Source organism: Eulemur rufifrons, chromosome 6 (genome assembly GCF_041146395.1).
Source record: "Eulemur rufifrons isolate Redbay chromosome 6, OSU_ERuf_1, whole genome shotgun sequence".
NCBI classification, from domain to species: domain Eukaryota; kingdom Metazoa; phylum Chordata; class Mammalia; order Primates; family Lemuridae; genus Eulemur; species Eulemur rufifrons.
In genome coordinates this window covers 85283583-85310850 of record NC_090988.1, presented here as the reverse complement: position 1 = coordinate 85310850, position 27268 = coordinate 85283583, and positions in this window count along the sequence as shown.

Sequence of the window (27268 nt, the reverse complement as noted above, 5' to 3'; positions counted from 1 at the left end):
GCTGTGATATAGGAAGATGGGCTCCAGCATCCAACAATTGTCTTACAAACTCAGCTTGCCCCGTAGAGAGATAGCTTCTCTTTCCCCAAAATTCTAGCAAAAGGCCTGCGATTGTATGTTGTTGGATGACTTAGGCTTGTGAAGTAAGATAATGGATGTGTTTAGCTAGGCTTGGTCATGTGTCCCCACTGGAACTGTGGTTAAAGTCAGGGTGAGCTGAATGAGATGAGAGAGGGTGATCCACCAAAAGGATATCAGAGTGTTGTTTCAGGAGAAAGGGGATCTATCTGGGGCATGCAGAAACAATAAATGTCCCCACATGCACTGTTCCATAGTGAATGGAGTGATAAACCAAACTAGACAGGTTTTTCAGCATCAGTGAAGCTGAGTCTAGGTAAAAGTGTCTTTTCTAGATTACGCTTATTGTTAAATTACACTTCTCCACAATTCTGTTGCAGCCAGCCACAAGATTGTGCTCATTTTTTGTTTGCCTAGAAATCAGACTTTCTCGAAATAGGTGAACTGGGAAATCTCTTTGCTCTACAGAAAATATTGTTGCTGTGACAATTGTGGCAGTAAAGGCCTGTTAGAAATGAGTCGGGAAGTAGAGAGAAGAAACAGTAACCCCAATCTCTGCTGTCAAATTAAAGCAGGGTGTAAGCAGCTACAAATTTTTCTATTCTAGTTTTTCCTAAAATATTCTCTCTCTTCTCTCTCTCTCTCTCTCTCTCACACACACACACACACACACACACAAAAGCATACACAAACTGGCCAAATCATCATCTTACCCATAAATGATGAAACAAAAAATAAATATGCCGACTTCCACCTAACAGCAATAAAAATACCTCCAAACTTTCGACTTAATGGTATGTGTCAGATTGTATTGACTCACTTGTCAAAGAAAAATTGCAGTATTACTCATTCTGATTTAAAATAACATATTTAGAGGTCTCCGTGATTCGTGGTGATCAGCAAAAACAGATCCTTTGTGCTCTGCCGCACACTGGCAGGGACGTCTGTGTCAGCTTTGCCAAGAGCCCAGTTGTGTTCATTCCAATATGGCCTAATTTTATTTTCCTCACTGTCTGTCTCTGTCTCTCTTTTTCTCTCTCTCTTTCTCTTTTTTAATGTTTGAGAAATACAATAGAAGCGTCTCCTCAGCATGTGGATATCTGCATGTGTTAAAATTACATTTTCTATTTTAAACTCTCTCTTTTTAATTTAAAAGGACTTGTCAGAACATGCAGTCTTTTTTCGTTTTCCCCCTCCTAAAGAATGGGCAATATACAAACTTGATCTTGAAGGAGGCAAAAAGCCAACTTGTAGGGGAAACAAACAAATAACAATTAAGCCCATAAACAAAAATAAGGGGAAAAAAAACCCAAAACATTGGAAGGTCTGACTGATTTGGTGTGAGTTGAAATCTCTCTTGGGATTTGTTATGAAGCACTGCAGTGCAAAGGAATAACATCAAGGACATAGAGAGAAATAGAAAGAATCTTTTTGTCTAGGTATTAATAGGCAAGGCATTAACTCCACCTTACCTCAGTTTCCTAGAAGATATTAACATAAAACTTCTCAATTACTAGTACCCATGCATAAGCTTCCTGTGCAAAAATTAAGAAGAAAAATAGCTAACATTTATTGAGAACTTACTTTTGTGTGATGATATGCTTAGAATGCATATAATATATAATAATGTATGTAATATATATATTTATCTCCCAAACCAACCTCACAGTATGGTTCCTTCGTGGGTTGCTCCCCCCTTCAAAAACTAATAAACCTACTTGATGAGTGCGATGCACACTGCCTGGGGAATGGACATGCTTGAAGTTCTGACTGGGGGGCATGGGGGTGGGGGGAGGGGATGGGTGCATACCTACATGATGAGTGCGATGTGCACTGTCTAGGGAATGGACACACTTGAAGCTCAGACTCGGGGGAATGGGGAGGCATGGGCAATATATATAACCTGAACGTTTGTACCCCCATAATGAGCTGAAATAAAAAACAAACAAACAAAAAAAACTAATAAACCACTTTACCTTCCCTGAGGTTGGGTTGGGTTATTATCTCCATTTAGCAGGTGAGAAAACTCACGTTGATTTAAGGCACTGTGATGAATGCTGTGGTTCACCACTCAAATCCTTATTCAAGATTGGGTGTTGCTGTGGTTTGATGGTTGAAACTGAATCCCCAATATGGCAGCATTGAGAGGTGGGGCCTTTAAGACGTGATTGGGTCATGAGGGCAGAACCCTCATGAATGGGTTAATGGAGTAATGAGTTAATAAATTAATGGGTTATCATGGGAGTGGGACTGGTGGCTTTATCAGAAGAGGAAGAGAGACCTTAGCTAGGATGCTTAGCCCCCTCACCATGCCCTGCACCAACTTAGCACTCTGCAGAAAGCCCACACGGGCAAGAAGGCCCTCACCAGAGGCAGCCCCTTGATTTGGGACTTCTCAGTCTCCATAACTGTAAGAAATAAATTCCTTTTCTTTATAAATTACCCAATTTCAGGTATTCTGCCATAAGCAACAGAAAATAGAATAATAGAGGTGCCAGTTTACCTAAATGTCTGAAATGTTGGCTCCCACAGCTTACAACTGAGTTCTGCTTGGGGAATTCCTCTGCCAAAGAAAATTTCCTTGCCTCCAGTTCTACTTAATCCCTTTGGACAATCCTCTTCGTCTTGCTGCCTGGGAGAAGTACAAAGGCCCACCCCTTTCCTTAATTTGAGGCATCTCTGAAAGGCCATCTCAGCTCCCGAATTCCCTGAGGGATTGGTGGAGCCTCGGTTGCAATCACATTGCTGTTCAGTTTCTCCCTCTGACCACTACTGTTTCCATCTCAGTCCTCCTAGGTATTGATCAAGAGAACTTCTCAGTAAACTTTCTTTTTACATACTTTTGTCTCATGGTCTATTTCTGGCAACCCCAGCCTAAGACAGGCACTCAGAATAGGTACCAATTAAATGTCTGATAGTATAGTTATTTATCAGAAACACCTATATTAACAACATAAATTAGTCTACAGAGTCAACTAAGTAAAAAAGGAAATGTAAAGGCTTTGCATTTTATGCTAATACTTAATTGTTAGCAGAGGTATCTATACATAATGCCTCATCAGTTAATCTACAGCCACCTTGTCCAAGAGATAAACGCATGTAGCATGAAGTCAGCCCTGCCCCAAATGCTGTTGGCTCACAATAAGTAGGACCAGTGATTTTATTGGTCTTTTTTTCTTGTGTTATGCAATGTATAATAAGGGAATGTGTGGTCGTCAGTGCCTGAATGCCATTTTCAGTAATAGAAACGCCTTCTGGGGAAATAAGATTGGTGCCAGGACAAGAATATGGAAGCAAACTTGAAATTATTTCACTTCTATTTCAGAATGGTTTAAAAAAAAGAAAAAAAAAAAAAAGGCAGCAGTAAGACCATGTTTTGAGGGTTGCCACCACATTGAGGCATTTGAATGAAAATACTTCTACAGCTTTCTGTAACCTACTAAACAGAAATCCAGCATTCTTAGGTTGGCATGTCAGCAGTACTGACTTACCTTTGCGCATTGTCACTCACAAAGACCCTTCGTCAGCACTTAATATTTTTGCTAAAGGAGACAGCTATTCCCTGAACAAAAATAAAAACAAATATGTAAAACACAATAAAAAATAAACCATCTGATCAAGACAGTGTAAGACTACTACAGACATTCTCTCCTACTGATTATAACCACAAATTCTAAACCTTTTTTTTTAAAGTAACATATTGAAATCTTTTTTTAAAAAACAGAACAATTGGGGAAGGGAACCAAAAATTGAAGAAGCTTCCTGAAAATGGGTGAACTCCTCATTGGTTCCCCCCCCTTGTTTTTTCTTCTCTTGAAGGGCCGTAGGTGAGCCATGGCAGTCATGGGGAGAGCAATAAACCTTTGAGAGAATCCCTTATTTTTGGCCACAAATCCAAAAAAGTAAGTCCCTCAAATCTGAAGGACGAGGGTAAATATCAGAGAGGAGACCTCTGAAAACTGGGATTCTCTAATGATGTATACAAACCTGCACAAGTCCTGGACTCCACATTAAGCTTTCATGTGCAAGGCAGATACAAACTAGCATAGAAAAGGTTTTCAAAACTAAACTGGTATGGGAACTATCACCTAGAGAAGGAAAATAGAAGTTAAAATTTGAAGCAACCTGTGTTGATTGCTTGCCAAAATGACAACAAAAAAAATCAATATTCTACAGAGGATTTTAACAGGACCTAGTATCTATGCAACACAAATAATTTTCAAATGTTTAAGATACAATAAAAATGATTCAATATACAAAGAATAAGAAAAATGTTACAGGGTCTCAAGGGAAAAGACTATCAACAGATGACACCCATGAGATGAACCAGATATTACAATTATTAGGCAAAAACTTTAAGTAGCTATTGTAACTATACTCCGTCATATAAAGGTAAACGCCATTGAAGTAAATGGAAAAATAGAAGTTTTCAGCAGAGATAGAAACTAAACAAACAAACAGACAAATAAAACAAAAAACAGATGAATATTTTAGGGCTAAAAAGTACAATATCTTAAATAAAATTTTCACTAAACTGGGCTCAATTGCAGAACACAGATAACAGAGAAGAGTCAGTAAACTTAAAGATAGACTAATAGAAATTTTTCAATCTGAAGAAAAACGAGAAAGTCATACATTTAACAGATTTAATAACCTGTGAAAATCCCCTCCTAAAAATTAAAAAGTAAAAACCACCCAAATAAATCACAAAGAAACTGATGAAAACCAAAGATAACAAAAAAAATCTTAAAAGCTACTTGAGAAAACTCACATTTTACAAATGGGGGAAAAATTTAAATTACTTTCTATTTGTCATCAGAAACCATGTAGGCCATAAGACAGTGGAACAACAAATTTAAAATGTCAAAAGAAAAGAGCTTTCAACCAAGACTTCTATATACATTGAAAACATCCTTCATGAAAGAAGATTAAGTAGAAACATCCACAGGTGAAGGAAAACTATGAAAATTTGCCACTAGCAAATCTTCTGTAAAAGAAATTCTAAAGGGAATTCTTCAGGCTGATGGGAAATGATACTAATGAGAAACTTGTAAGTTCAACAATGAAAAAAGATCAAGAAAAATACTTAAAATCTGGGTTAATATTAAAGATAATTTTTCTTCCCTAAATTTTATAAAACATATACAACTATTGAAAGCAAAAATTATAGCAGTGTTCAAGGAAGTTGTCAAGTTTGTATATGTATGTATTGCAACTATAATATGAAGGAGGAAGAGTAAAGGGACCTAAATGATTGTAAAACCTTTGTATTTTATTTGAAGTAGTAAAATATTAACTCTACATAGAGTATAAAAGGATAGCTGTATACATTATGGTCTCTGGTGAAACTATTAAAAAAAGAAGTAATGCAATTAAATATAGGCAAAAAAACAATAGATGAGTGAAAATCAAGTGCAGAAAAAATATATAAAAAATGTAATGTCCATGACAAAAAGTCCTGAGAAAACTAGAAATAGAAGATAATATTCTTAACCTAGCAAAGGTTATCTACAAAAAATACACATAGTGAAGACTGAATCCATTCTACTAAGAACAGGAACGGAGCAAGGACGTTAGTTCTCATCATCCTGTCAACGTTTTATTGGAAGTACTAGACATTGAAATAAAAGAAGAAAAAGAAATAAAAGGTATACACATTAGAAAGGAAGGAATAAAATTATTTCTCTTTGTGGATGATATAATTGTCTCTGTAAGAAATCCTAGAGAATCTATAAAAATGCTCTTAGAACCAATAACTAAGCTTATTGAAAATCAATATACTAAAATCAACTGTATTTCTATAAACTAGCAATAAATAACTAGAAATCAATATTTAAAAGGAATATTATTTATCATGGCACAAACACATAAGTATAAAATATGTATAGTAAGTCCTTGCTTAACATCATCAATAGGTTCTTGAAAACTGACATTAAGTGAAACAACATACAGCAGGTTCTCAAATAACATTGTTTTGTTTAGCATCATTTCATTATGACATTGATGATAAAAAATGGTTTTGTTATACATTAAATGATAATTTACTGTACTGAAAATTACAAAGCACTGATGAAAGAGATAGAAGAAGACTGAAATACCTAGAAAGATATACTATAACTCAATATTATTAAGATATCACTTCTCCCTAAATAGATCTATAGATTTAATGTAATTTCCGACAAAATTTTAGCAGAATTTTTTAATAGAAAACAACAACTTGATTCTTAAACGTATTTGGAAAATCAAAGAAACTAGAATACCTTAACAATTTTAAAAACAAGGAATAATGCTGTAGAACTCACATTAACTGATTTCAAAGCTTATTATAAAGGTATAGTAATCACAAATGTGGTTGTCATAAAAAGATTGGTATTATACATAGAAAAATGGAGCATACCCATACATATACGGACAATTGATTTTTGACAAAGTTGCTAAGACAATTCAAAGGAGAAAAGATAATCTTTTCAACAAATGGTGCTAGAAAAATTGGACATCTACATGCAAAAAAAATTGATCTTCAACTCATACTTTAGACCTTATACAAAGGTTAACTCAAAATACATAATACTTTTAACTGCAAAACGTAAAACTGTAAAACTTCTACAAGAAAACAAAGAAAACACAAGGGGAAATTTTGTAATTTTACATTGCACAATGAGTTTTTAGATAGGTCTCCAAAATCATTGCTCCTAAAAGAAAAAATAAGATAATTCAATTGTAAAATTAAAACTAACACATGTTCTGTAAAAAATACCATTAAGAAAATAAAAAGATAAGTCATAGACTGGGAGACAAATTATTAAAATTACATATCTAATAAAGAGTCAGTATTTAAAACTATGTGGGATTCTAAAATCCAATAATAAGAAAACAAGCAACTCATTTTTTAAAAAAGGGGAGAGGGAGAGAAACTATACAGATAAGTCACCAAAGAAGACATTCAGATGGCAAGCATATACAAAGAGGCTCAATATCATTATTAGGTGTATTAGTTTATTAGAGCTGCCATAACAAATTGCCACAAACTGAGTTGCTGGAAAAAAAACAAAAACAAAACAGAAATTTATTCTCTCACTATGGTATATCCATAAAATGGAATACTATTCAGCAGTAAAAAAAGAATGAACTGTTGATATATACAACAATATGGTTGAAACTCAAATGCATTTTTCATCATTCCAAGAAGCTTATCAAGACAATTTCCCAAAGTCTTCTTGCCTAAAGGAAATTCAGTTGTAAGGTGTTATGATAATAGTATTTGCACTTTCTTGCAATCTATCACAGCACTTATCACGAAAATCTATCTATGTGCTTGTCTGTTCTCTCACTAATCTATGAAATCATCAAAGGTAGGTTTCATCCCACTTAAACTTAGTATATGGTGGTAATGCAGTAAATATTCAATAAATAAATGAAAGAATAGCTAGGCTTTGCATTGCACTATGTTTATGTTATTCTTTGTACCTACAACATTATTCCCTACCATTCCCCTTTCATTTCATCTTAAAATTGAATCCCTTGCATTCATTCACAGGTATGTCTATGAAACATTTCTTTACCTCTATGGATCTCAGTCTTCTAAACTCTGAACTTTATTGGTTTCTCTGTTGCACTTCTGCATTGAAGGCAAGTGTTGTGTTTAGTATATTTTTTTGTATTTCTCCAGCATAGCACTCTCTGATGGGCAGTTATTCAATCTTTTATTTATTCAACAAGTATTTATTGAGTGCTTTTAATTTGCTAGTCTCTATTCTAAGAGCTGGGCATATAGCAGGGACTCAAATAGACCAAAGTACCTCCCCTTAAGGAGTTTATGTTCCAGTGGGAAGTATCCCAGAAAAAACATAAAACAAATGAATCTATCACATGTAAGGTGGCAATAAATACCTGGGAGATAAAGTAGAGTTAGAGGACAGGCAATGTGTGCACAGGTGGTAGTGGTGGAAGAGTCATGTAGCAGGAGGGATTGTCATTTTATGTGGAGTGATTGGGCAAGGTCTGATAAGACAAAGGTTAAATAGAAACTGAAGGGAGATACGGAGTGGACCACACAGATATATGAAGAGGAAAGGCACTCAGCATTCCACATAACCCTGGATGAGCACCATATAGTTCATTAGGGAATAAAAGGGGGGTGGGGGTATTCATGCAGATTGAGATAAATCTTTCAAATACAACAGAGCATCTTTTTTTTTTTCCCCATGAGAAAAACCTATAATTTAAAGAGATCTAATAATTTAGGGAAGAGAATTTCTTCAGAGCATGAGATAATGATTTCCTTTGCCTATTGGAAGTAGGCTGACCTCTATTCTAACATAGATGTGCAGTTGGCAAGACTGAATGGCTCCACTGAGTTCTCTATATAAGGAGGTGTCCTCCTGATTACTATCCTATCTTCTTTGTCTCAAGGACAATTTTAGTAGTGAAAGATATCATTTAGGATTTGATTTTAAAAAGGGGAAATATCAAAGTCATCAGAATATTTGATTAATGTAGGATCACAGGTTACTGAGAAACAATATCTGACTTCCAATTTAATCAATGTGACACTAACAGATTTTAAAAGTAAGCATAGGAGGTAACATGATTGCTAGACACCTTAGTTCTTTCAAAAGTGAGTGCTGGTTATCTTAAAAAAAAATCAAGAACATGGTAAAGCAACATAAAGCACGGGAACTTATTGTGTTAAGATAGAATTTTTGCCTTCAAGGAAGATTACTCAAAAGGGAAAGAAAAACTTTTTACAGCTTTTTAAAGAGATCAATATGCTAAAAAATATAAACACAAACTCTTTTGGAAAATCTTATAAATAAACTCATGATATGAATTTCAGCCAGCATTGACCAATGCAAATAAAATTCCCTTTCATGACCCTTTTACAAATTTCTGCATTCATTCAGGTTTTATCTTAAATTTATCTGTTTCTCATTCTGGAACAATCCAGTCATTTTTCTTTAAAATGAAACTCTACTTTCCTTTTTTCTTAACAAGAACATGTTTCTTATAAGTCCCACCATTTCTCAAAATGGCAAAAATGAACACATTCATTAACAGACACAAATATATATAGCCTCTCTGTATCATATCAATGTAAGAGATAAAAGGAATATGAACTTAAAATTATGCTTTGTAACTAGTATTTTAATATTCTATCTTACTTAGAAATTATCTAAGTACCTAATGAATACCCATTAATTAACTCAATTTAGTAGCAGCCAAGGTTAAACTACCTAAAGATTTTGGAAATTATCTTCAAACTTACATACTGGAAAACATAATTACTGTTGAAATAAAGTTTATTAGAATAATGATTCAATTTTATTAATCTCAAAATAAAATTTTTCATAATATTAAGCATTAAGAAGAAATAATATTAGCTTATTTGATCAGTAAACCTACAAGTTTAGAAATAGCATACCAAAGTAGAATAAAAATGTATACTTTTATTATACTGTTAAAATGATAACTCAGAAAAACTACAGTTCTTCGTAGTAAACCAACATTATTACACTAATCTTATTTGCTGAAGTTTTACCTAAATTATGTGAATATGAATTCTTAAAATGTTTCTGAGTTAGTTTTATATTAGAATATCTCTTCTGTTCACATTGAAATTATTTGAGGTTCAGTTTCCTTAATTTCTGAGATTATTAGGAATGGCCAATAATATATAGATGCTTATTTATCTCTAAACCAATTTCTTAGCCATTGCAGCTTTCTAGAAGCACAGGGCTCATATGAGGTTTAACATTGTCATGGCTTGTTTATGTAAATACTATTATAATTCCCATATTCTAGATGAAGAAACTGAGACATAAAGAAGATAAGTTACTTGCCCAAATTCACATACTGCTAAGTGGTAGATATGAGAATCAAACTCTTGAAGTGTCACACTGGAGTGCATGCTGTCAGTCAACATATTCTCGTGCCATATGTTCTAAGTAGAGTTTTCTACAAGGCAAAAGACCTTTTCTATCTAGTTCATCTCTGTTTCCCCATAAAATAGTGCTCAGTAAATATTTGATGACTGGATAAATGAAAGAAGAGAGTGAGTTTTAAATATTGAAAGAAAGAAGAGAGGAAGAAAAATAAGCACATAGAGACATAGAGAAAATAAAAAGAATAAATAAATGTCTCTTCTTTTCTATTCCTATATGTATGTATTATTCTGCGTTTCCTAGACACAAGAGAAAAAGTCCTCACTATTTTAATTTCCAATTGTCAATGCACTCCCAGGAAAAATTTTAATCATTAGTGACATGCATTAATTACCCCTGAGGATAGAGAATGTAAATAATCTGACATTGTTGCTAATAAAAACTAGAAAGCATTGACCAATTTTGAAGTGTAATCACCTATCTCCCTGTCAATAATTATTTGACATAACTTCTTCTTTCTTGATTTGGGGCTCCTTAAAAGCAGAAATTCTACCATCTGCATCTCTGAATCTTCACCATTCTGCATAGCATCTGATGGATATAGTAGATATCCAATAAAACTGGGTAGGAAAGATTAACCTTTGTGAAACTGCCTCTCCCTTTTGAAGTAAGGGGAAATGAATATTAATTCCAGTTGATGTGATCTAAGCATAATCCACTCTCTATCTGTGGGTTCCACATCCAGGGATTCAACCAACCACATATTTAACCAACTAAGGTAGTTAGGCCTATGATGGTTGAGTCTGTACTGAAGATGTACAGCCTTTTTGGGGGATCATTATTACCTAAACAATACAGTATAACAACTATTTACAGGGTATTTACATTGTATTAGATATTATATGTAATCTAGAAATGATATAAAGCATCGTAGATCCTTGAATAACATTGTTTCTTTCAATGTCCTTCCCTATAAAGTTGATGGAAAAGAAAATCTTCAATTCCTGGCTAGGACCACTGTCTATGTAGAGTTTGCATGTTCTCCCCATGTCTGTGAGGATTTTCTCTAGGAACTTTGGTGTCCTCCCACATTCCAAAGATGCGCATGTTAGGTTCATTGGTGTGTCTAAATAGTCCCAATGTGAATGAGTGTGGGTGTGTATGTGAGTGGCTCTGTGATGGAATGGTGTCCTGCCCAGGGCTGGTTCTTGTCTTGAGCCCTGAGCTGCCAGGATGGGCTCTGGCCACCCATGACCCTGAATTGGAATAAGCAGGTTGGAAAATGAATGAATGAATGAATCAAATTATTTTCAAATAAAAATATGTAAGTAAACAAAAATCATACAATTGCCTGACAATAAAGGATGTGGTATGGAAGCATTTAGCAAGCTCACCATATTTATGATTGATTGTCTTTGAACTGCATGGTGAGAAGAGGTACTCTTTACAATTTTTGCTTTGCAAACATTTATTCCTTGGTTTGACCCACCACCACTGTAACTGCTGTCACTCAATTATTCACCAAAAATCAGGTAAATGCTTATCTTATTTGTGTTTGTTAATCTTTTTTAAATGTATGTGTAACTCATATTTATTTTTATGTTTAATATTAAAAGTGTTTTGGGTTATGATTTAAAAATTTGGTGATGTTTTGTGTCCAGAAATATGCTATAGGAACTTGACTGTTGTTTATATCAATTAGTCTATGGTAAAAGTGGTTTTGATATATGTCATTACATTTACAGTAGCAGTTTCAAAAACCTATCAAGGAAAGTAAGTGAGGACTTGCTCTATATTGGAGGTTGTACATAGATTATATGCAAATACTGTGCAATTTTATAAAAGGGTCTTGAGCATTTTCAGATTTTGGTATCCACAGATGGTCCTGGAACCAATCCCCCATGAATACTGAGGGATGACTGTACAATCAAAATTCACTCTGACTAAATAGTATATTTCTTAAAACTTCTCGAAGAAAGTTTGTAGTGACTTGTAATTTGGGATCAGGGTTTATGCTTTAGACTATATTATAATCCATATAATACACAGACACAAATACACACATAGGGAAGTCAAACTGCATCAAGATGATGTAGCATTTTGATACTGTTGATCTCACCCCTTCCCATATGGACAGATTCTTGTGCATTGGATCAGAACAAAATCCAAAGAAAATTCACCTAAGTTTTTGAAAGAAAAAAAATAGAATTATTACAATTTTGGGCTTACTTTTTATGATTATCAGCATTGCTTGAAAAAAGAGTTCAATTAACTGTTCAAATAATTATTTAGATATTCTTTATGCAGTGAGATGACCTAGTTATTTCTAACTGTGGTCCTTATTCTGCCTATACACTGTGGTAGTTATGGGATGTTTTTCTGAGATTCTCAACTTAGTTAGATGTACGTTAAGTTTATTTTTACAGTTTACTTCAAGGTAAAAATGATTCCCTTAATAAAATAATTTATATTTTATTTCATGTCATAATATTAATAGGAATATTTACAATGGTATTTAGTAGTGATTATGATAATATTTATAAAGCTTTTATATGCATCATTATATTTGATTTCTACCATAAGCCTGTGATATAAATAGTTCATTACAGCCATTTAGCTTTTGATAAGGAAATGAGAGAGAGTGAGAGAGATTTGTCTAATGTCTCATAGCTACTCAGCCTTAGAGACTTCACTCCTATTTCAATGATCATATTAATATAATGACCCAATTGACTTACACTTTTAAAAAGCTTCAATATTAGCAAACCAGCTAAGGATTGTTCTAGCATAAAAATATGCCATGACTTAGATCTATAACATTATTTGTAACAAATGGAAGCTTAGCTATTTGTACCTCTTGTGTGTGTGGCTGGGGGAGGTGGAGTGGGTCCTTTCTCAGATTTTCTAAAAATTAAAATCAAAACTATATGAAAGTCACATATTCTAACCTGTGACATTTTTCCTAATTCTTCTTCAGTCTGAAATGTTCTCCAGAAACAATGATGTGCTTAGAATTTCTTAGTCTCTAAAGGCCTTACACTTTTCTAGTACAAAATACTGACCAAATTTTGATGAGAAAAATTTACCTGTCTAGCACTTAAAAATAATGGAAAGGTGGCAACTGTAACACCAAAGATTGAACTTGAATGAAAGGTTTTTGTTAGTAATCAGCTTTTGGGAGTTACTGTTTAGATGGATCTTTCAGAATAAGTTGAGGGCAAACAGTTGCCTAGCTAATTGGACAAATGAGAGGCAGATAAAAGGTGTTCCAAATTCTTTTCCATGGCCACACCACAGGATGCACAAGGAAGCCATCAGAAGGAGCTTTGTCTCCCCATCCTGACCAAAGTGCACTTACTTTGTGGTGACTAAGTACAGAGCTTGAGTTATACCAGCTGTCACAGTCTTTTCACAAGCACTAGATTTGAAGCTGAAAGGGGTAGACAAAACACCATCATTCTGGAAGGAAAGTAACTGAATAAACATCACCAAAGTAATGAGGACCATTCCCTTTGGGTGGTCATGGTTATATATACAAGCAGAATAAACCTATAGTTATATAGGTGGGTGCAAGAATTAGTGTATGTATGTACAAAGACATAATTCAATCTTCTTGAGTTAGAAGCAAATATTTCCTAACAGTTTCCCCTAAATCCTAAAGTTAAGTATTATTAGTATCTGTATTTCTTTGGTCAATATGACAAAGCTATTTGTATTATTAAGGAAAGAGCCAGAAGCATAATTAAATTGGAATCAATATTTTTAATGGAACTATATTGAAATATTTGTAATACTGAAATACCAAAAACTTACCCCTTTCCTCATCTGACACATTTTCAACTTATGCTACACTTCTGAGTTAGAAGTAAGTTTAAAAGAATATCCAAGAAAATTGGACTCCTTGCTAATAATTATTAACCTTTGATGTCAAAACCTTGTGAGGAATCCATCCAAACCTTGGTGAGTATAGTTGTAAGGGTTAGATCTTGCATGATATTCATTATCTATTTGTACTCCTTTGGCCAAACATCTACATTGGATCAAATTAAATTTGGTTTCCTTGGCATCTTTCTTATGGTAAGGATAAGCTACAAAGAGATCTCTTGGAAAGGAATGCCAAGAAAAAGCATGCATTAGCCCCCACAACCCTGAAAGCATTGATTTAAGCCCCCAAGGCCTAGAGTGTCCTGAGGAGGGGAGAGGGTGGAGGACTCTTCCAAGTGAGAAATAACCATAATCCCAGAAAGAATCTAAAGAATACAGGAATCTAAAAGACTACAAAGCTAAAAAGAAAAAAAAAAAAAGGATATTCTTTAGGTATGTAAAAGATGTAAAAGCTCCTAGTACCTTAGCTGGTTTCCTGGATTTAAGAGCGTATATATATAAAACATATATATATAAATATATATATTTTCTTCTATGGGGATAAATACATGTGAATGCACTTTGGACTCTAGCAGTTGCAGGCAGTACTAGGGGAAGAAATGACATTTCTTGTCTACTTCAATGTTTAATTATTCCTCAAGTCCAATGCATCTTTTCTCTTAGATGGGTATTCTCATGGAAACAGTTCAATGTATGACCAAGTCCTGAAACACATTAATACTGATTTCTTGTAAATGTTGTCTCTCAAAGTTAGAAATAGCTTTTTAAATGTAGAACTTTGTTCTCAAGCTGCTGGAAATTTTCTTAGAGTAAGTCATCACCTTTAAGCTCTCTCTCTCTTTTTTTTTTCATATAGGAAGATAACTAGTAGACAACTTTAGCAATTGAAATTGAAGAAAGTAAAGAAAATTCAGAATGTATATGAGTGTGTGCTTAATATCTGATATTCTACTCCAAGAGTAATGCTTTCAAACTCAATTTGATGAAATAAGGGCGAATTTCTAGTTTTATTAGAGGCATGAGTATACAGATTTCCTGGTAGAGGGTGTGGTCTTCATTAGCACTATAACCATATATCTGGCTCTCTGTTTTCCACAAACATAGGTAATAAGAACAACTTCTTAAAACTTTCTAATACAGTGTGCTATTTGCCATTTGAAAGTGATTATGAAAGAACCTGTCATGTTGAAGTTTTTGTCAGCCTAAGACACTGTATAACTACAGCGAATTAAATCCTTTGCCAACCTCCAACCCCAATAGAGGTTAGAGTCTGATGAGTCTGTGTGAATAAGAAATTGTTTTGGTTGTTTGGTTGGATTTTCTTTGTTTGTTTTTTGTTACGACAACAGAAACTAGTTTACTTTGACTGATTATAACAGAGAAGGGGCCAGTGTGGTAAGCCAGGTGTGATGACTCACACTTGTAATCCTAGCACTCTGGGAGGCTGAGGTGGGAGTATTGCTTGAGGTCAGAAGTTCGAGACCAGCCTGAGCAAGAACAAGACACTGTCTCTACTACAAATAGAAAAAAACTAGCTGAGCATGGTGGCACCTGCCTGTAGTCCCAGCTACTGGGGAGGCTGAAGCAGGAGGATCGCCTTAGCCCAGGAGTTTGAGGTTGCAGTGAGCTATGCTGATGCCACTACACACTAGCTGGGGTGACAGAGCAAGACCCTGTCTCAGAAACAAAACAAACAAACACACATACACACACACACACACACAAATACCAAAAACAGGGAAAGATTTAAAAACTACTCTTCAGTTATCTAACAACATATTAAGTTGGCAAAGTTATTGAAAGCAATCTCTATAGTATAAAATGTTTGCTTTGGGCATTTATCCATGATTAACAATAAACCATGTTAGTGACCTTTCAGATATTGCTCTCCATATCACATAACAGAGAGAGCAATGTGTAGAAGACAGACAAACTAACAAGTCCTCCTTGTTGGCAGGACAGGCTTTGTTCCTGACTTAGGTCCTTTGTACCTGTACCTCCCTCTGCCTGGAATGCACTTCTCCCAGATGTTTCCATGGCTAGTTCTTCATCATACAGATATTAGTTCACATGCCACCCACATGCCACTCACATGCTTGAGAGTAGATTAGCTGATACCCTATCTAAAATGGTCCCCTATCCCGTTACTGTCTATCATATAACATCTTTTATTTTCTTCACATCTCTTAAACCATAAGCTATTTTTATGTGTATTTGTTTACTACTTTATTAATTATAAGACCCCACTAAAATGGAGGCCTCGTGATTGTAAAGATGTGGTCTGTCTGGTTCAACATTGTTCCCAGCTAAAAGAACAGTGACATATAAAACAGGTTGTCATACAATTTTTTGTTTGAAAGGGAAATTAGAGACTTCTGTTTCCAGCTAAACCAGAGTTACAAGGAACAGATTCGCCCTCACCCTTTAAATGACAAAAAACAAAAATAAAACAGACACAATATTTGAAAGAGCAGTTTCACTGGATAACAGTCAGCATTGGATAGGAATCCACAGAGACAGGGACAAAAATGAGGTAAGTCCCATGATTGCTGCAGCTTACTGCCTGGAGAGAGTTTGCAGGCCATGCAGGAGAGAAGGGGAACACAGGTGGGCCCAGCTGTCTCCGAGTTGAGGCAGTAGAGGTCAGAGTGTGATGAGGCCTACCCAGCTAGGGTTCACAGGACAGAGTACCAAATGGAGTTTGTTGCAGAGTGAGAAAGCTTTTAAGATCTGCAGAAGGTCTATATTAGTTTTAATCAAAGGACTGATCAGATGATGAGGGAGAGGAAACTACCAACACCAAGGAAAGAACTATCTATAAGAGCAAGGGAAACAATCCCAAAAGCTTGCATAGGGCCAGAAATATTTTATGTTCCCACCAGTCAGACTGAGAAAAGCTTCATAAGATACAAGTATCAGGCAGAGTATGCAAAAGGGCATTGTCTTAGCAGTGGGGGAGAAATTAGTCTTAAAAGATTCCTCTAGTCTTCCCTCATGGAGCTTAAATGGAAGCAGTAGACAAGCTCAGGCTTCTTCCAAATAACCGTGTCCCAGAACGAACTCCAAGAATGTTTTTTTCTTTTTCTTTTTTTAAATCAGCATCTAGTAACATAATATTAAAAATTCTTGACATGCTATGAAAATTATCAGACATGCATAGAAACAGTAATTTACAACCCACAGTGCAGGGGAAAATTAATCAACTGAAACCAATTCAGAAATGATGCAGATGAAAGATTTAGTAAAAAAAGGACATTAAATTATATACTATAATCCTATTTTCAAAAAAGTAGATAAAAACATAAATATGTCAAAGAGATTAATGAAAGATATAGAAAAGATCCAAAATAAACTTCTATAGATGAAAACAATATTTGAGGTTTAAAAAATACACTACGTGAAATTAATAGCATATTTGATACTATAGAAGAAAATATTAGTGTACTTGAAGATTTGGCAACAGAAAACTGTCAAAATGAAACACAGGAGAATAAAGATGGGAGGAAAAAAAGAACAGATTATCAGTAAGACATGGGACAACATCAAATGGCAAACTGCCTAATGTGCATATAAATTGGAGTCACCAAAAAGAGGGGATGGGTACAGAAAAATGATATGAAGAAATAATGCCTAAATTTTTTTCAATTTTGATGAAAACCATCAACTCACAGATTCAAGAACTCTGTGAAACCTAAATAATACAAACCTGAGGAAAACCATAATAATGTATATCATAATCAAATTACTTTAAAAAAAAAAAAAAAGAGAAAAAAAGTAATCTAAAAGTACCCAGAAGGCCGGGCGCGGTGGCTCACGCCTGTAATCCTAGCACTCTGGGAGGCCGAGGTGGGCGGATCGTTTGAGCTCAGGAGTTCGAGACCAGCCTGAGCAAGAGCGAGACCCCATCTCTACTAAAAATAGAAAGAAATTATATGGACAGCTAAAAATATATATAGAAAAAATTAGCCGGGCATGGTGGTGCATGCCTGTAGTCCCAGCTACTCGGGAGGCTGAGACAGGAGGATCACTTGAGCTCAGGAGTTTGAGGTTGCTGTGAGCTAGGCTGACGCCACGGCACTCACTCTAGCCTGGGCAACAGAGTGAGACTCTGTCTCAAAAAAAAAAAAAAAAAAAAAATAAAAGTACCCAGAATAAGAAGAACTGTTTTGTACAGAGGAACAATAACAAAAGCTTTTATTTTTTTTGAAACAATAAAAGCGAGAAGACAATGGACCAAATACTTTTTCAGACACACAAAAGATGAAAGAATTAATCACCAGCTGTTCCAAAGTATGTTAAAGGAAGTCCTTCAGGAAGAAGGAAAATAATACCAGGTGGGAATCTGTATTTACCCATATGAATAAAGAGCACAGGAAATGGAAATTATGCTATTAATATATAGATAGATATACATGTTTTTCTTATTTTTAAGTAATTTTAAAATATCAATTGTCTATGTAAAGAAAATAATATCTATATTATTGGATTTATAATAAATGTGGAATTACAGTGTATGACAGTAATAGCACAAAGTCCAGAAGAGAGGAAATGGATGTATACACTGCTGTTTACTTTTACTGTATGTGAAGTGGCAATATTACTTGAGGGTAGGCTATGATAACTTAAATATTTGGAAACTAAATAACACTCTTGTAAATAAACTATGGGTTAAAGAAGAAATCAAAAGAAAAATTAACAGTTATTTTTGAACTGAGTGAAAATGAAAACACAACCTAACAGAATTTATAGAATGAAGCCTAAGCAGTTTTTAGAGGTAAATTTATTGTATTAAAATCTTAAATTGGAAAAGATGGTCTCAAATCAATAGCCAAAGCTTCTATTTTAAGTAGAAAAACAAGAGAAAATAAAACTCAGAGTCAAAAGAAAAAATTATAATAATAAAGATAGAAGAAATAAGTGATATAAAAAACAAATAGAGAAAAATTGATTATATAAAAACTGGCTCTCTGAGATCAATAAAACTTATAAATCGTTAGCCAAACTGATAAAAAAGAGAATTTCCAATATCAGGAGGGAGAGAGGGGATCACTATAAATCCTACAAATGTTAAGAATATAAGAAATTATTATGAATTTGCAAATAACTAAGGAAATAGTAGTTTAACTGTACCACAATTAGCAGGCAAAAGTCTATGTAGAGACTGAAGTTGAAAGGAAGAGCCATGATCCTTGACGTGCTGTATTAAGTTGCTAAATTGATTTATATCTAGAATATTTTTATTAGTGACAATAGGAAAACATTATCTAATACTTGAGGTTTGGTGGGAGCTGTGCTAGGAACAAAAAGACATAAAAAGAGGTTCTTTTAAGATATGTATTATGCGTATAAAATAATAAGCAATAAATTTTAGGTGATGATAGATTAAATAAATATTCTTTAGATTGATGAAAAGAAGTAATTGTGAAGGTCGAGGCCAACCTCATGAGGAAATTGATCCAAATAGCTTAACATTTATGCCGGAGTTATCTAAGCCTGTGATTTCTGGATGTAAATAAGAGGGGAAGATAATTTGAGAAACATAAATAATGTCTAAGCCTCAATAACTTGTTAAAACACTTTAAATAAAAGATACAAGCTAAATTCAAGATGTAATTAATAAAAACTTCAAGAGATGGAATAATAGAATGCAATTATTAGGCCATAAAATTAATTCAGAACAATTGGATTGCAGGCAAACTGATTTTACAACAAGCCAAGGAAGGAACAAATACTAAACAAAGCCTGTGTTCTTAGGCTTATTTCTTAACATATGATGTAGAGAGCAAACAGAAGCATAGTGGCATGCTATAAGTAAACTTTGCTTAAAGCAACTCTGAAATTGAAAATTTCACGTAGGAATTCTGAGAGGAGCCTGGTCCTATTGATGGTGGTAGGATACTTTCATACTCATATTTCCTCCAAAATAAAACATCCATATAAAAGTCATATATTTATCTACTATTTGCAATAGTTGATAATTTATTCTCTCAGACCAATTTAGAAGTTTTCAATAATGTAGATTTAGGTGCGTTTCTTCTCCCTTAGTTCAAACATACTGTTCAGAAATCCCAGATTACCTGTGCAATTTTAAAAAGTTGTGGTGTTCTAACATTAGCAGAGAAGACTAACACTAACATCTAGGAGAGAAGACTTTTTTTGCACATAGAGGAGAGAAAAGGCACACGGGTGCTCTTGTCTCCTGGAATTCATGTATTATTCTGTGTCTGCTCTTAGTAATATACTACGTTTCAGGCTAGAACTAGGAGAATATTGCTGACACTAAGCTTTCTCAGAGTGAGGGAGAGCCATATTTAATCCTATGTAGCAATTTGATTTCAAAGAAACACTTTTTAACTTTAATATATAAATTATTCAACCCATCCTAGAGTTTTAGGATGCTGGATAAAGAACAGTGGGCACACGGATAAAATTTAATTTTATGACTCATGCCTTTTTTTAATCTAACACATTTACTTAAGAGAACAAGAAGGGATTTATATGTAACTGATGCATTGTGACCACCTTCTTGATATTCTTTTTCATTGGCAAAGTATTTATTGGTTAGATAACAATTGTTCAATGGCCAGTTGCCAGAAATTTCAATATCCAGCCATCCATTGGAAAATGATAATCTGAGTTACAATGATCTGCTGTAGTCTATCATGAAATTGCTGATTTAGGAACTATAACTTTTTCCTGGAGTCTTTTTTTCACCTCATGTCTTAGCTGAGGCTGCTACGCAAAAATGCTGTAGAAGCAGTGGCTTAAACAACTTTATATCTCATCGTTCTGGATGCTGGGAAGTCCAAGACCAAGGTTGTACTTGCTGGTTTGGCTCCTAGGGAGGGTCCTCTTCCTGGGTTGTGGATGCATGACTTCTTGCTATATTCTCACAAGGGAAGAGAGTGAGACTTTCTCTCATGTCCCTTATAAGGGCACTAATACCACTCATGACCTAATTATCTCCCAAAGGCTCTTGTAGGGGAGAAAAAGTAATATTTTTTCCTCATCCATCACAAAGTTTATGGTTGAGGCCCTTATATCAAAAGACAGATTATAAGAGAAAAGCATACACATTTTTTTAAAATTTAAGTTTTACGTGACACGAGATCCTTCAGAAATGAAGACCTAAATAGATAAATCTGTGTGTGTATTTATGCTTAGGTTTGATAAAAAATGTACAGTCATGTAGAAGTACAATTGGACAAAGGAGGTTAAGATTTAATGGTAATAAACTGGGGGAACATAGCAAGGCCCGTTTGTTCAGATTCTTCTTGACATCTCTGTGTTTTCAAGGACAAGAATGTTCCTTTCCTTAGGGTGTAGGGAGGTCACTTCTGGAATGAAGGGTTTATGATCTAATTGAAAGGAAGATTAGCTAGGTTCTATGGCCTGTTTCAGGGGAGAGTGGACTTCCTGCTTCTGTCATTTTCACAAATGCCAACATGGCATGTTTTGGGGTAGTTTGTCCTGAATCCCACCACCCCACATCCAAATATCATCCCATTGGGGATTAGGGCTTCAGTACGTGAGTTTTGCAGGGGTGTGTAAATATCAGTGCATAGCACCTTTTGAAGCACCAACATTTTAGTGCTTGGTGATACTATTGGTTTCAAAGCAAGCCTTAATAGGCAACAAGAAAGTTGCCATTAGATTTTCTAAGTACTCTGAGTCAGGATCTCAATTAATTAAGAAAGTAATTTCTGTTTTATAGTGAGTCTTTGAGCTCGTATATATAAATGCAAGAATGCAGTTGTCCGTCAGTATTTGTGGGGAATTTGTTCCAGAACCCTCATGTATAACAAAATCTGCAATTGTTCAAGTACCTTATATTAAGTGATATAGTATTTGCATGTAATCTATGCACATCCTCCTGTATCCTTTAAATCATCCCAAGATTACTTATAATATCTAATACAATGTAAATGCTGTGTAAATTATTGTTATGCTACAGTTTTTATTTGTATTATTTTTATTATTATATTGTTATTTTTAAAAAATATTTTATGAATGTGGAATTGTAGATACAGGGGACTGACTGGTATCCACATAATAAACTTTTAAAGAGTGGTCAAGGCCAGGTGCAGTGGCTCACACCTGTAATCCTAGCACTTTAGGAGGTCAAGGTGGGAGGATTGCTTGAGTTTGAGACCAGCCTGAGCAATATAGCAAGACTTCATCTCTACCAAAAAAAAAGAAAAGAAAAGTTATCTGGACCTGGTGGTACACACCTGAAGTCCCAGCTACTCAGGAGGCTAAGGCAGGAGGATTGTTCAAGCCTGGGAGTCTGAGATTGCAGTGAGCTATGATGCCACCACTGCACTGTATCCCAGACAGTAGAGTGAGCCCTGTCTAAGAAGGAAAAAAAAAAAAAAGAGTAGTCAAATGTTATAAAAGTATAGGCTCATAGAAACAAGATCAAAACAACTATTTGTAAAAATAAATTTTAAAGCACATCTTCAACACTGAAAGGATTAATTAAATGATTTCACCTGGTGGCCCACAAAAGCAGAGCTAACATAGTAGGAATCAAACATCTCCTTTATTTATAAGACATATGCAGCACTGATAGATCACTTATTATGTGTCAGAAAATATTTTAAGCACATAATAAATATGGTCCTCACAATAATCCTATTCGATATATATTAATGTCCTGTTTTCAAGTGAAAGGGGGAAAAAAAAAAACAGAAACAAAGTCCCCCCCCACCAAAGAAAAAAGACAAAGATTTATGACTTGTGGGGACTAACCACCAGATATAAGGACAAATTGAAATTTGAAACCAGGTCTATCTGAATTCCAAAGCCCAAGTTTTTAGCACTATATTTTATTGATATTTGGATCAATTAAATCTGGGAGTTGATGGGTACCTATTAGTTACCTTTAGATACATAAAGGCTTAGATGATATGCTAATTTTTTAATTTTTAAGCCTTTCACATGTTAATGTAAGTAGAATTGATAAAGATCAAAATTCTTGTACCTTTTACCTATGTGTCACTGTTTGTTAATGTTTAACTCCCAAAGATGAATGATTCTTTCAAACTGATTTTTATAGGTATGATCATAATGAAACAGAATTATTGCTTTAAGATGGAAACGTTCACAAAAATTTTACATATTACTGGAATTTTATTCACCCAATTTACTTCCTCCCATTACTTGTTTTGTAGTTCATTCTAGTGGTTGATATATTACAAATAAGATATTAGGTACTATATTCTATAGAATAGAAAATAATCACTACTAGGAATAATACTGGATGCAAATCTAATCTTAGTCAATGGTGTATTTTTTTTTCCAATATTAATAACAATCTACCAGAGTATGAAAAATGTTGATTTGAGAGAGACATTTGGAAAAATATAAAAGGCAAGCTGTTCTCTTAAGTTTTTATTTGTACCTTTACATTTTATAAAATTCAGTATTTCATATTAATCCCATCAATTCTATTAAAATCTGTGTTTACTAAATCAGATTAAATGCTTGCTATTTTTGGTAAAGTGCTTTTACCTGTATTTTCTTTTGTGACATCTGCTGGCAATACCTGGTATTACAATGCTCTGTAATTCACCTTTATCTGCCTTCTCCAACTGTCCAACACTTTTTCAGATAATACCAATTTAATTCAATTTAAGAAACTGTGAGTACCCTTAACTAAAAAAGAGGTATTTTAAAATGAGGTCCTATCATAGAAGTGGAAAATTTAGCACTTCGGAGGCTGAGAAATTATTTAGCATGTTATGCATATATTTAATTTTATTGCTAGGTACTAGAAGGGATATGGTACTTTTTCTTTTCTGAAAACTCTAAACTCATTCCATGTAAGAATGCTGTGTATGGTAATGCTTACTTTGACAAGTGTCAACCAATCCCCCTAGTGACACTCTATCACTCAGTTATTCTCTACAATTTGATAAATATGTGGCAAGAACTGTACATTAAAATAAAATTGTGCAGGGATCCATTCTAAATCCATATTAAAAATGAATGAACTGTACCTAGATCTCGGTACACATTGAATCCATGGCTACAAAGCAGAATGCATGAGCAAACTTTTTATATTACCAGGAATCCATTTATCCACAGTCCCATCAGTCAAATTCAGATACTTGTTGCCAGCTCCAAGATTTATAGGCTGGAGCTGGTTTTTGAAATTGCTTTGTATTTCCATTTAACAGCCAGGGCAGCAGCATGTTAAAATTTTGCCTTGGTCTCCTTGGAGCCTATTTATAAAGCTAATTTGTCTCCCTAGACATTTTTTTTTTTTCTCTTTTAAATGCCAGCTCTAGGCTTCTAAACCATTAAACTCCCTTCTTTATCCCAAGCAAAATACTGTCACAGACAACGCTTTTGCAGGACAGTGATGATTCCGATGATGATATAGTTCTCCCAGGCAGGATACAAACCATCTCGCCTTCTGGCCGGAGATGGATTCACTGCCCTCCCTGCAGACACGCAGGCTCACACACAGAGCACGGGGAAGTACACATTTACTGTATTGCATGCCGACTGCCTTCAAGAAACTGTAGCTAACCACCTTATTAGTATTCTTGCCTCCACCGTGTCTCACTTGCAGCATCAGAGGGCTGAGCAAATGCAGTAGAACAGGGACAGACACAGCTCTGGCAATCATCTCAATGCAGGCTGCCGAATGTTGGGGGTGGGGGATGCAGCACATCAAGATTAATAACCTTGCCATAATCCGGGGCACCCTGCAAGCAGACACCTCTGCTGATTGACCTGCTCCTGGCTTGATGCATCTTCCTGGGGGAGAGGGATCCAGAATCTACCTAGTCCTGGGGGGCCCCTCCTGATTTTGGATGTTCATTTGATCCTTCACAGATCTGGGAAGGTAACAGTGAGCCGTACCATCTGCAGCACACAGCAGCTCTTGGAGGTTACTACTGACAGTTTTCATTACACTGGTTTGTGTGCGTGCGTGTGTTTGTGTGTTTGTGAGTGTGGGTGCCTGCCTTCGCGTGCAAGAATATGTGCGAGTGTCCCTGTGTGTGTGTGTGTGTGTGTATGTTTGTGTGACAACCAAAGCAGGTATATCGTACAGTAGGCGATTTCAGCAGCGTGACTATTCTCCGGGCACTTGGGCTCACAGTCTGTAGACCCCCCGCCTTTCACCACCCCCTCCCTTCCCGGCTCCCCCCTTCTCCTTTTGCCTTTGATGAGTTTTTGGCTTACTTTTTGGCGGAGTCTCTTGGACACGTTTTTGCTGGTGCTGGAAGATCAGATAAATGGAACCTTTGAAAACTGATTATTTTTCTCCTGTGTGACTTTAAAAAAAAAATAAAAAGAAGAAAAGAAAATAGAGTAGTGCACGTCAAGCCAGAAGGATTTTAAATTTTCCTTGGTGAACTTTGAGGATCCACAGAGAAGGTAAGTCACGGGACTCCGTAGCTCTTAGTCCTTGTTGTCTTGCAATGTTTGTGCTTTCCTGTTTGTTTTCGGAAATCCATATGCAGTTTAGGAGCGTATTTCTAGAGACTGGAATACTCAGAAGAACTCAGTGTGTGGCATTTTGGGGCTATTTTTATGCCAAGCAGATTATTTCCATTTGTATAACCATCCCCCTCCATCCTTTTTACCATTTTTATACCTCTCTTATTTATCTAACATTTTCACAGTGAATTCTGAATATATAAAATCTGGAAAAAAATAATTCCAGCTTTCTCCCTCCTTGAAATACTCACTAAATTTGAGGAAAAAAATTAATCAGAAAAGCTACTGGCAGAGGCTCTGAGTTAGAGGTAAAGTGTGTCTGCTCTGAGACTGGGGGCGGGGGTTGGAGGTGTAATCTGGACTTTCACGATAACTTAATAGTAGACTTCCCCCCTTCCCATAGCTCTTATTTTTTTCCCCCTTGAATAGTTATATCTGCCCTGGAGAGTAGCGAATGTGTGGAATACAGAAAAGCTGCTTCAACAGCTCTTAATTGGAGCAAATGAGAACAAAGTGGAAATTGTTTAGTATTTTGAACCTCTCTTTTTTGCACTGATTCTCTTGCTGTTGCATCTCATTAACCTTTTCTGAATGCAGTGTCCCCTGATTAAGACTAGTGTCGCTCATTTTGGAACATCCTCTTACCCTACGTGGTCCCTAGAGAAGGGAGTGTGGTCGCAAATTGCTCTTAATTGTCTATTCTTGGCTGTAAATGCAAGTGGCATTAGGAATTCAGGTGACTTTAGTCAAACACTTTGCCTAACTCAGTCTCTTTAGTGTTTCCTGATGGTTGATTATGCCTTCATTTTTTCCCCTTTTTCCTTCAAAGTGAAATGCAGATAATATTTTACCTGTTTTGATCTTGAGGTTATTTAATGCAAACAAAATACCATTTCATTGTGATAGCATCTGTGTTCCTGTATGTGTGAGTATTTTTAGCTCTGCATTGGCATCAATTAGCTTCTCCCCAGGAGTAAGAATCGCTTGTAAATAGATGTAAAAAAATGCTGGGACTCCCAAGTGAAAGCAATAGAACCTTGTTCTTCCTCATTCAGTGCCTATGGATGGTTTATCCTGAAAGGAATGATGGTATTTCATGGAATGTTAGCCAACTCGAACTGTTACTGTGAACATATTCATGGAAGAGATGACAGGTGTGTTAACTAGGTAAAGGAGAGCATACCTAGGTGATTCTCTGCAAGTATTGATGTCTGTGTATAGCAAGAAGGTGCAAATTGTAACATAGATTTATTCAGAGACCAGATAGCCTGGGTCAAAGATTTATGAAAGCATCCAAGTTGAGAGATGTCAGACATCATACTCAAAACATTGATAATATTTCTTTTTTTTTTTTAAAGAAAGTTACCAAAAGGAAATAGTAAAAAAAAAAAAAACCTTAAAGAGATTATACTGTGGTATTACCATAGGCTATCCTTTCATCTATCTAATATTTTTTGCATAATGATATTAGAGAAATATGTAAGGGAGGACAACTCTTAGAAGCTGCCCCTCCCCTACCCCCACCTGACTCTCTAACTGATACTTACTCCATACTATGCTCTTGATAAAAAATACTATGGGAAAATTCTCTCATGTAGGTATAATTTATGATATGTCTTTCTTGTCAAATATTTTTGATCAGGATATTTTCTTCTATTACTCATAATTTCCAGTTACATTTTTCTTGTCTAGAAAGGAGGTTTTGCTGTTTGTTTGCTTTTTTTTTTTTTTTTCCATTTTTAAATGACTTAAGAATAGAAGAAACCCTAAATAAAATTTCATTTTCTTTGTGGAGAAAAATAACCTGGGATTCATGAACCCTGAAGGTGAGGATAATATATAAATGAGAAACACAAAGTGTACTGTTCTAAGGAGAGAAGAATGCTGATGCTCCAAGTGCCAAAGGTCATGTCAGGGTACTGGAGGCTCCCCACACTCTGTCTGGGCAATCATCATTCCTTAGGTTGGTC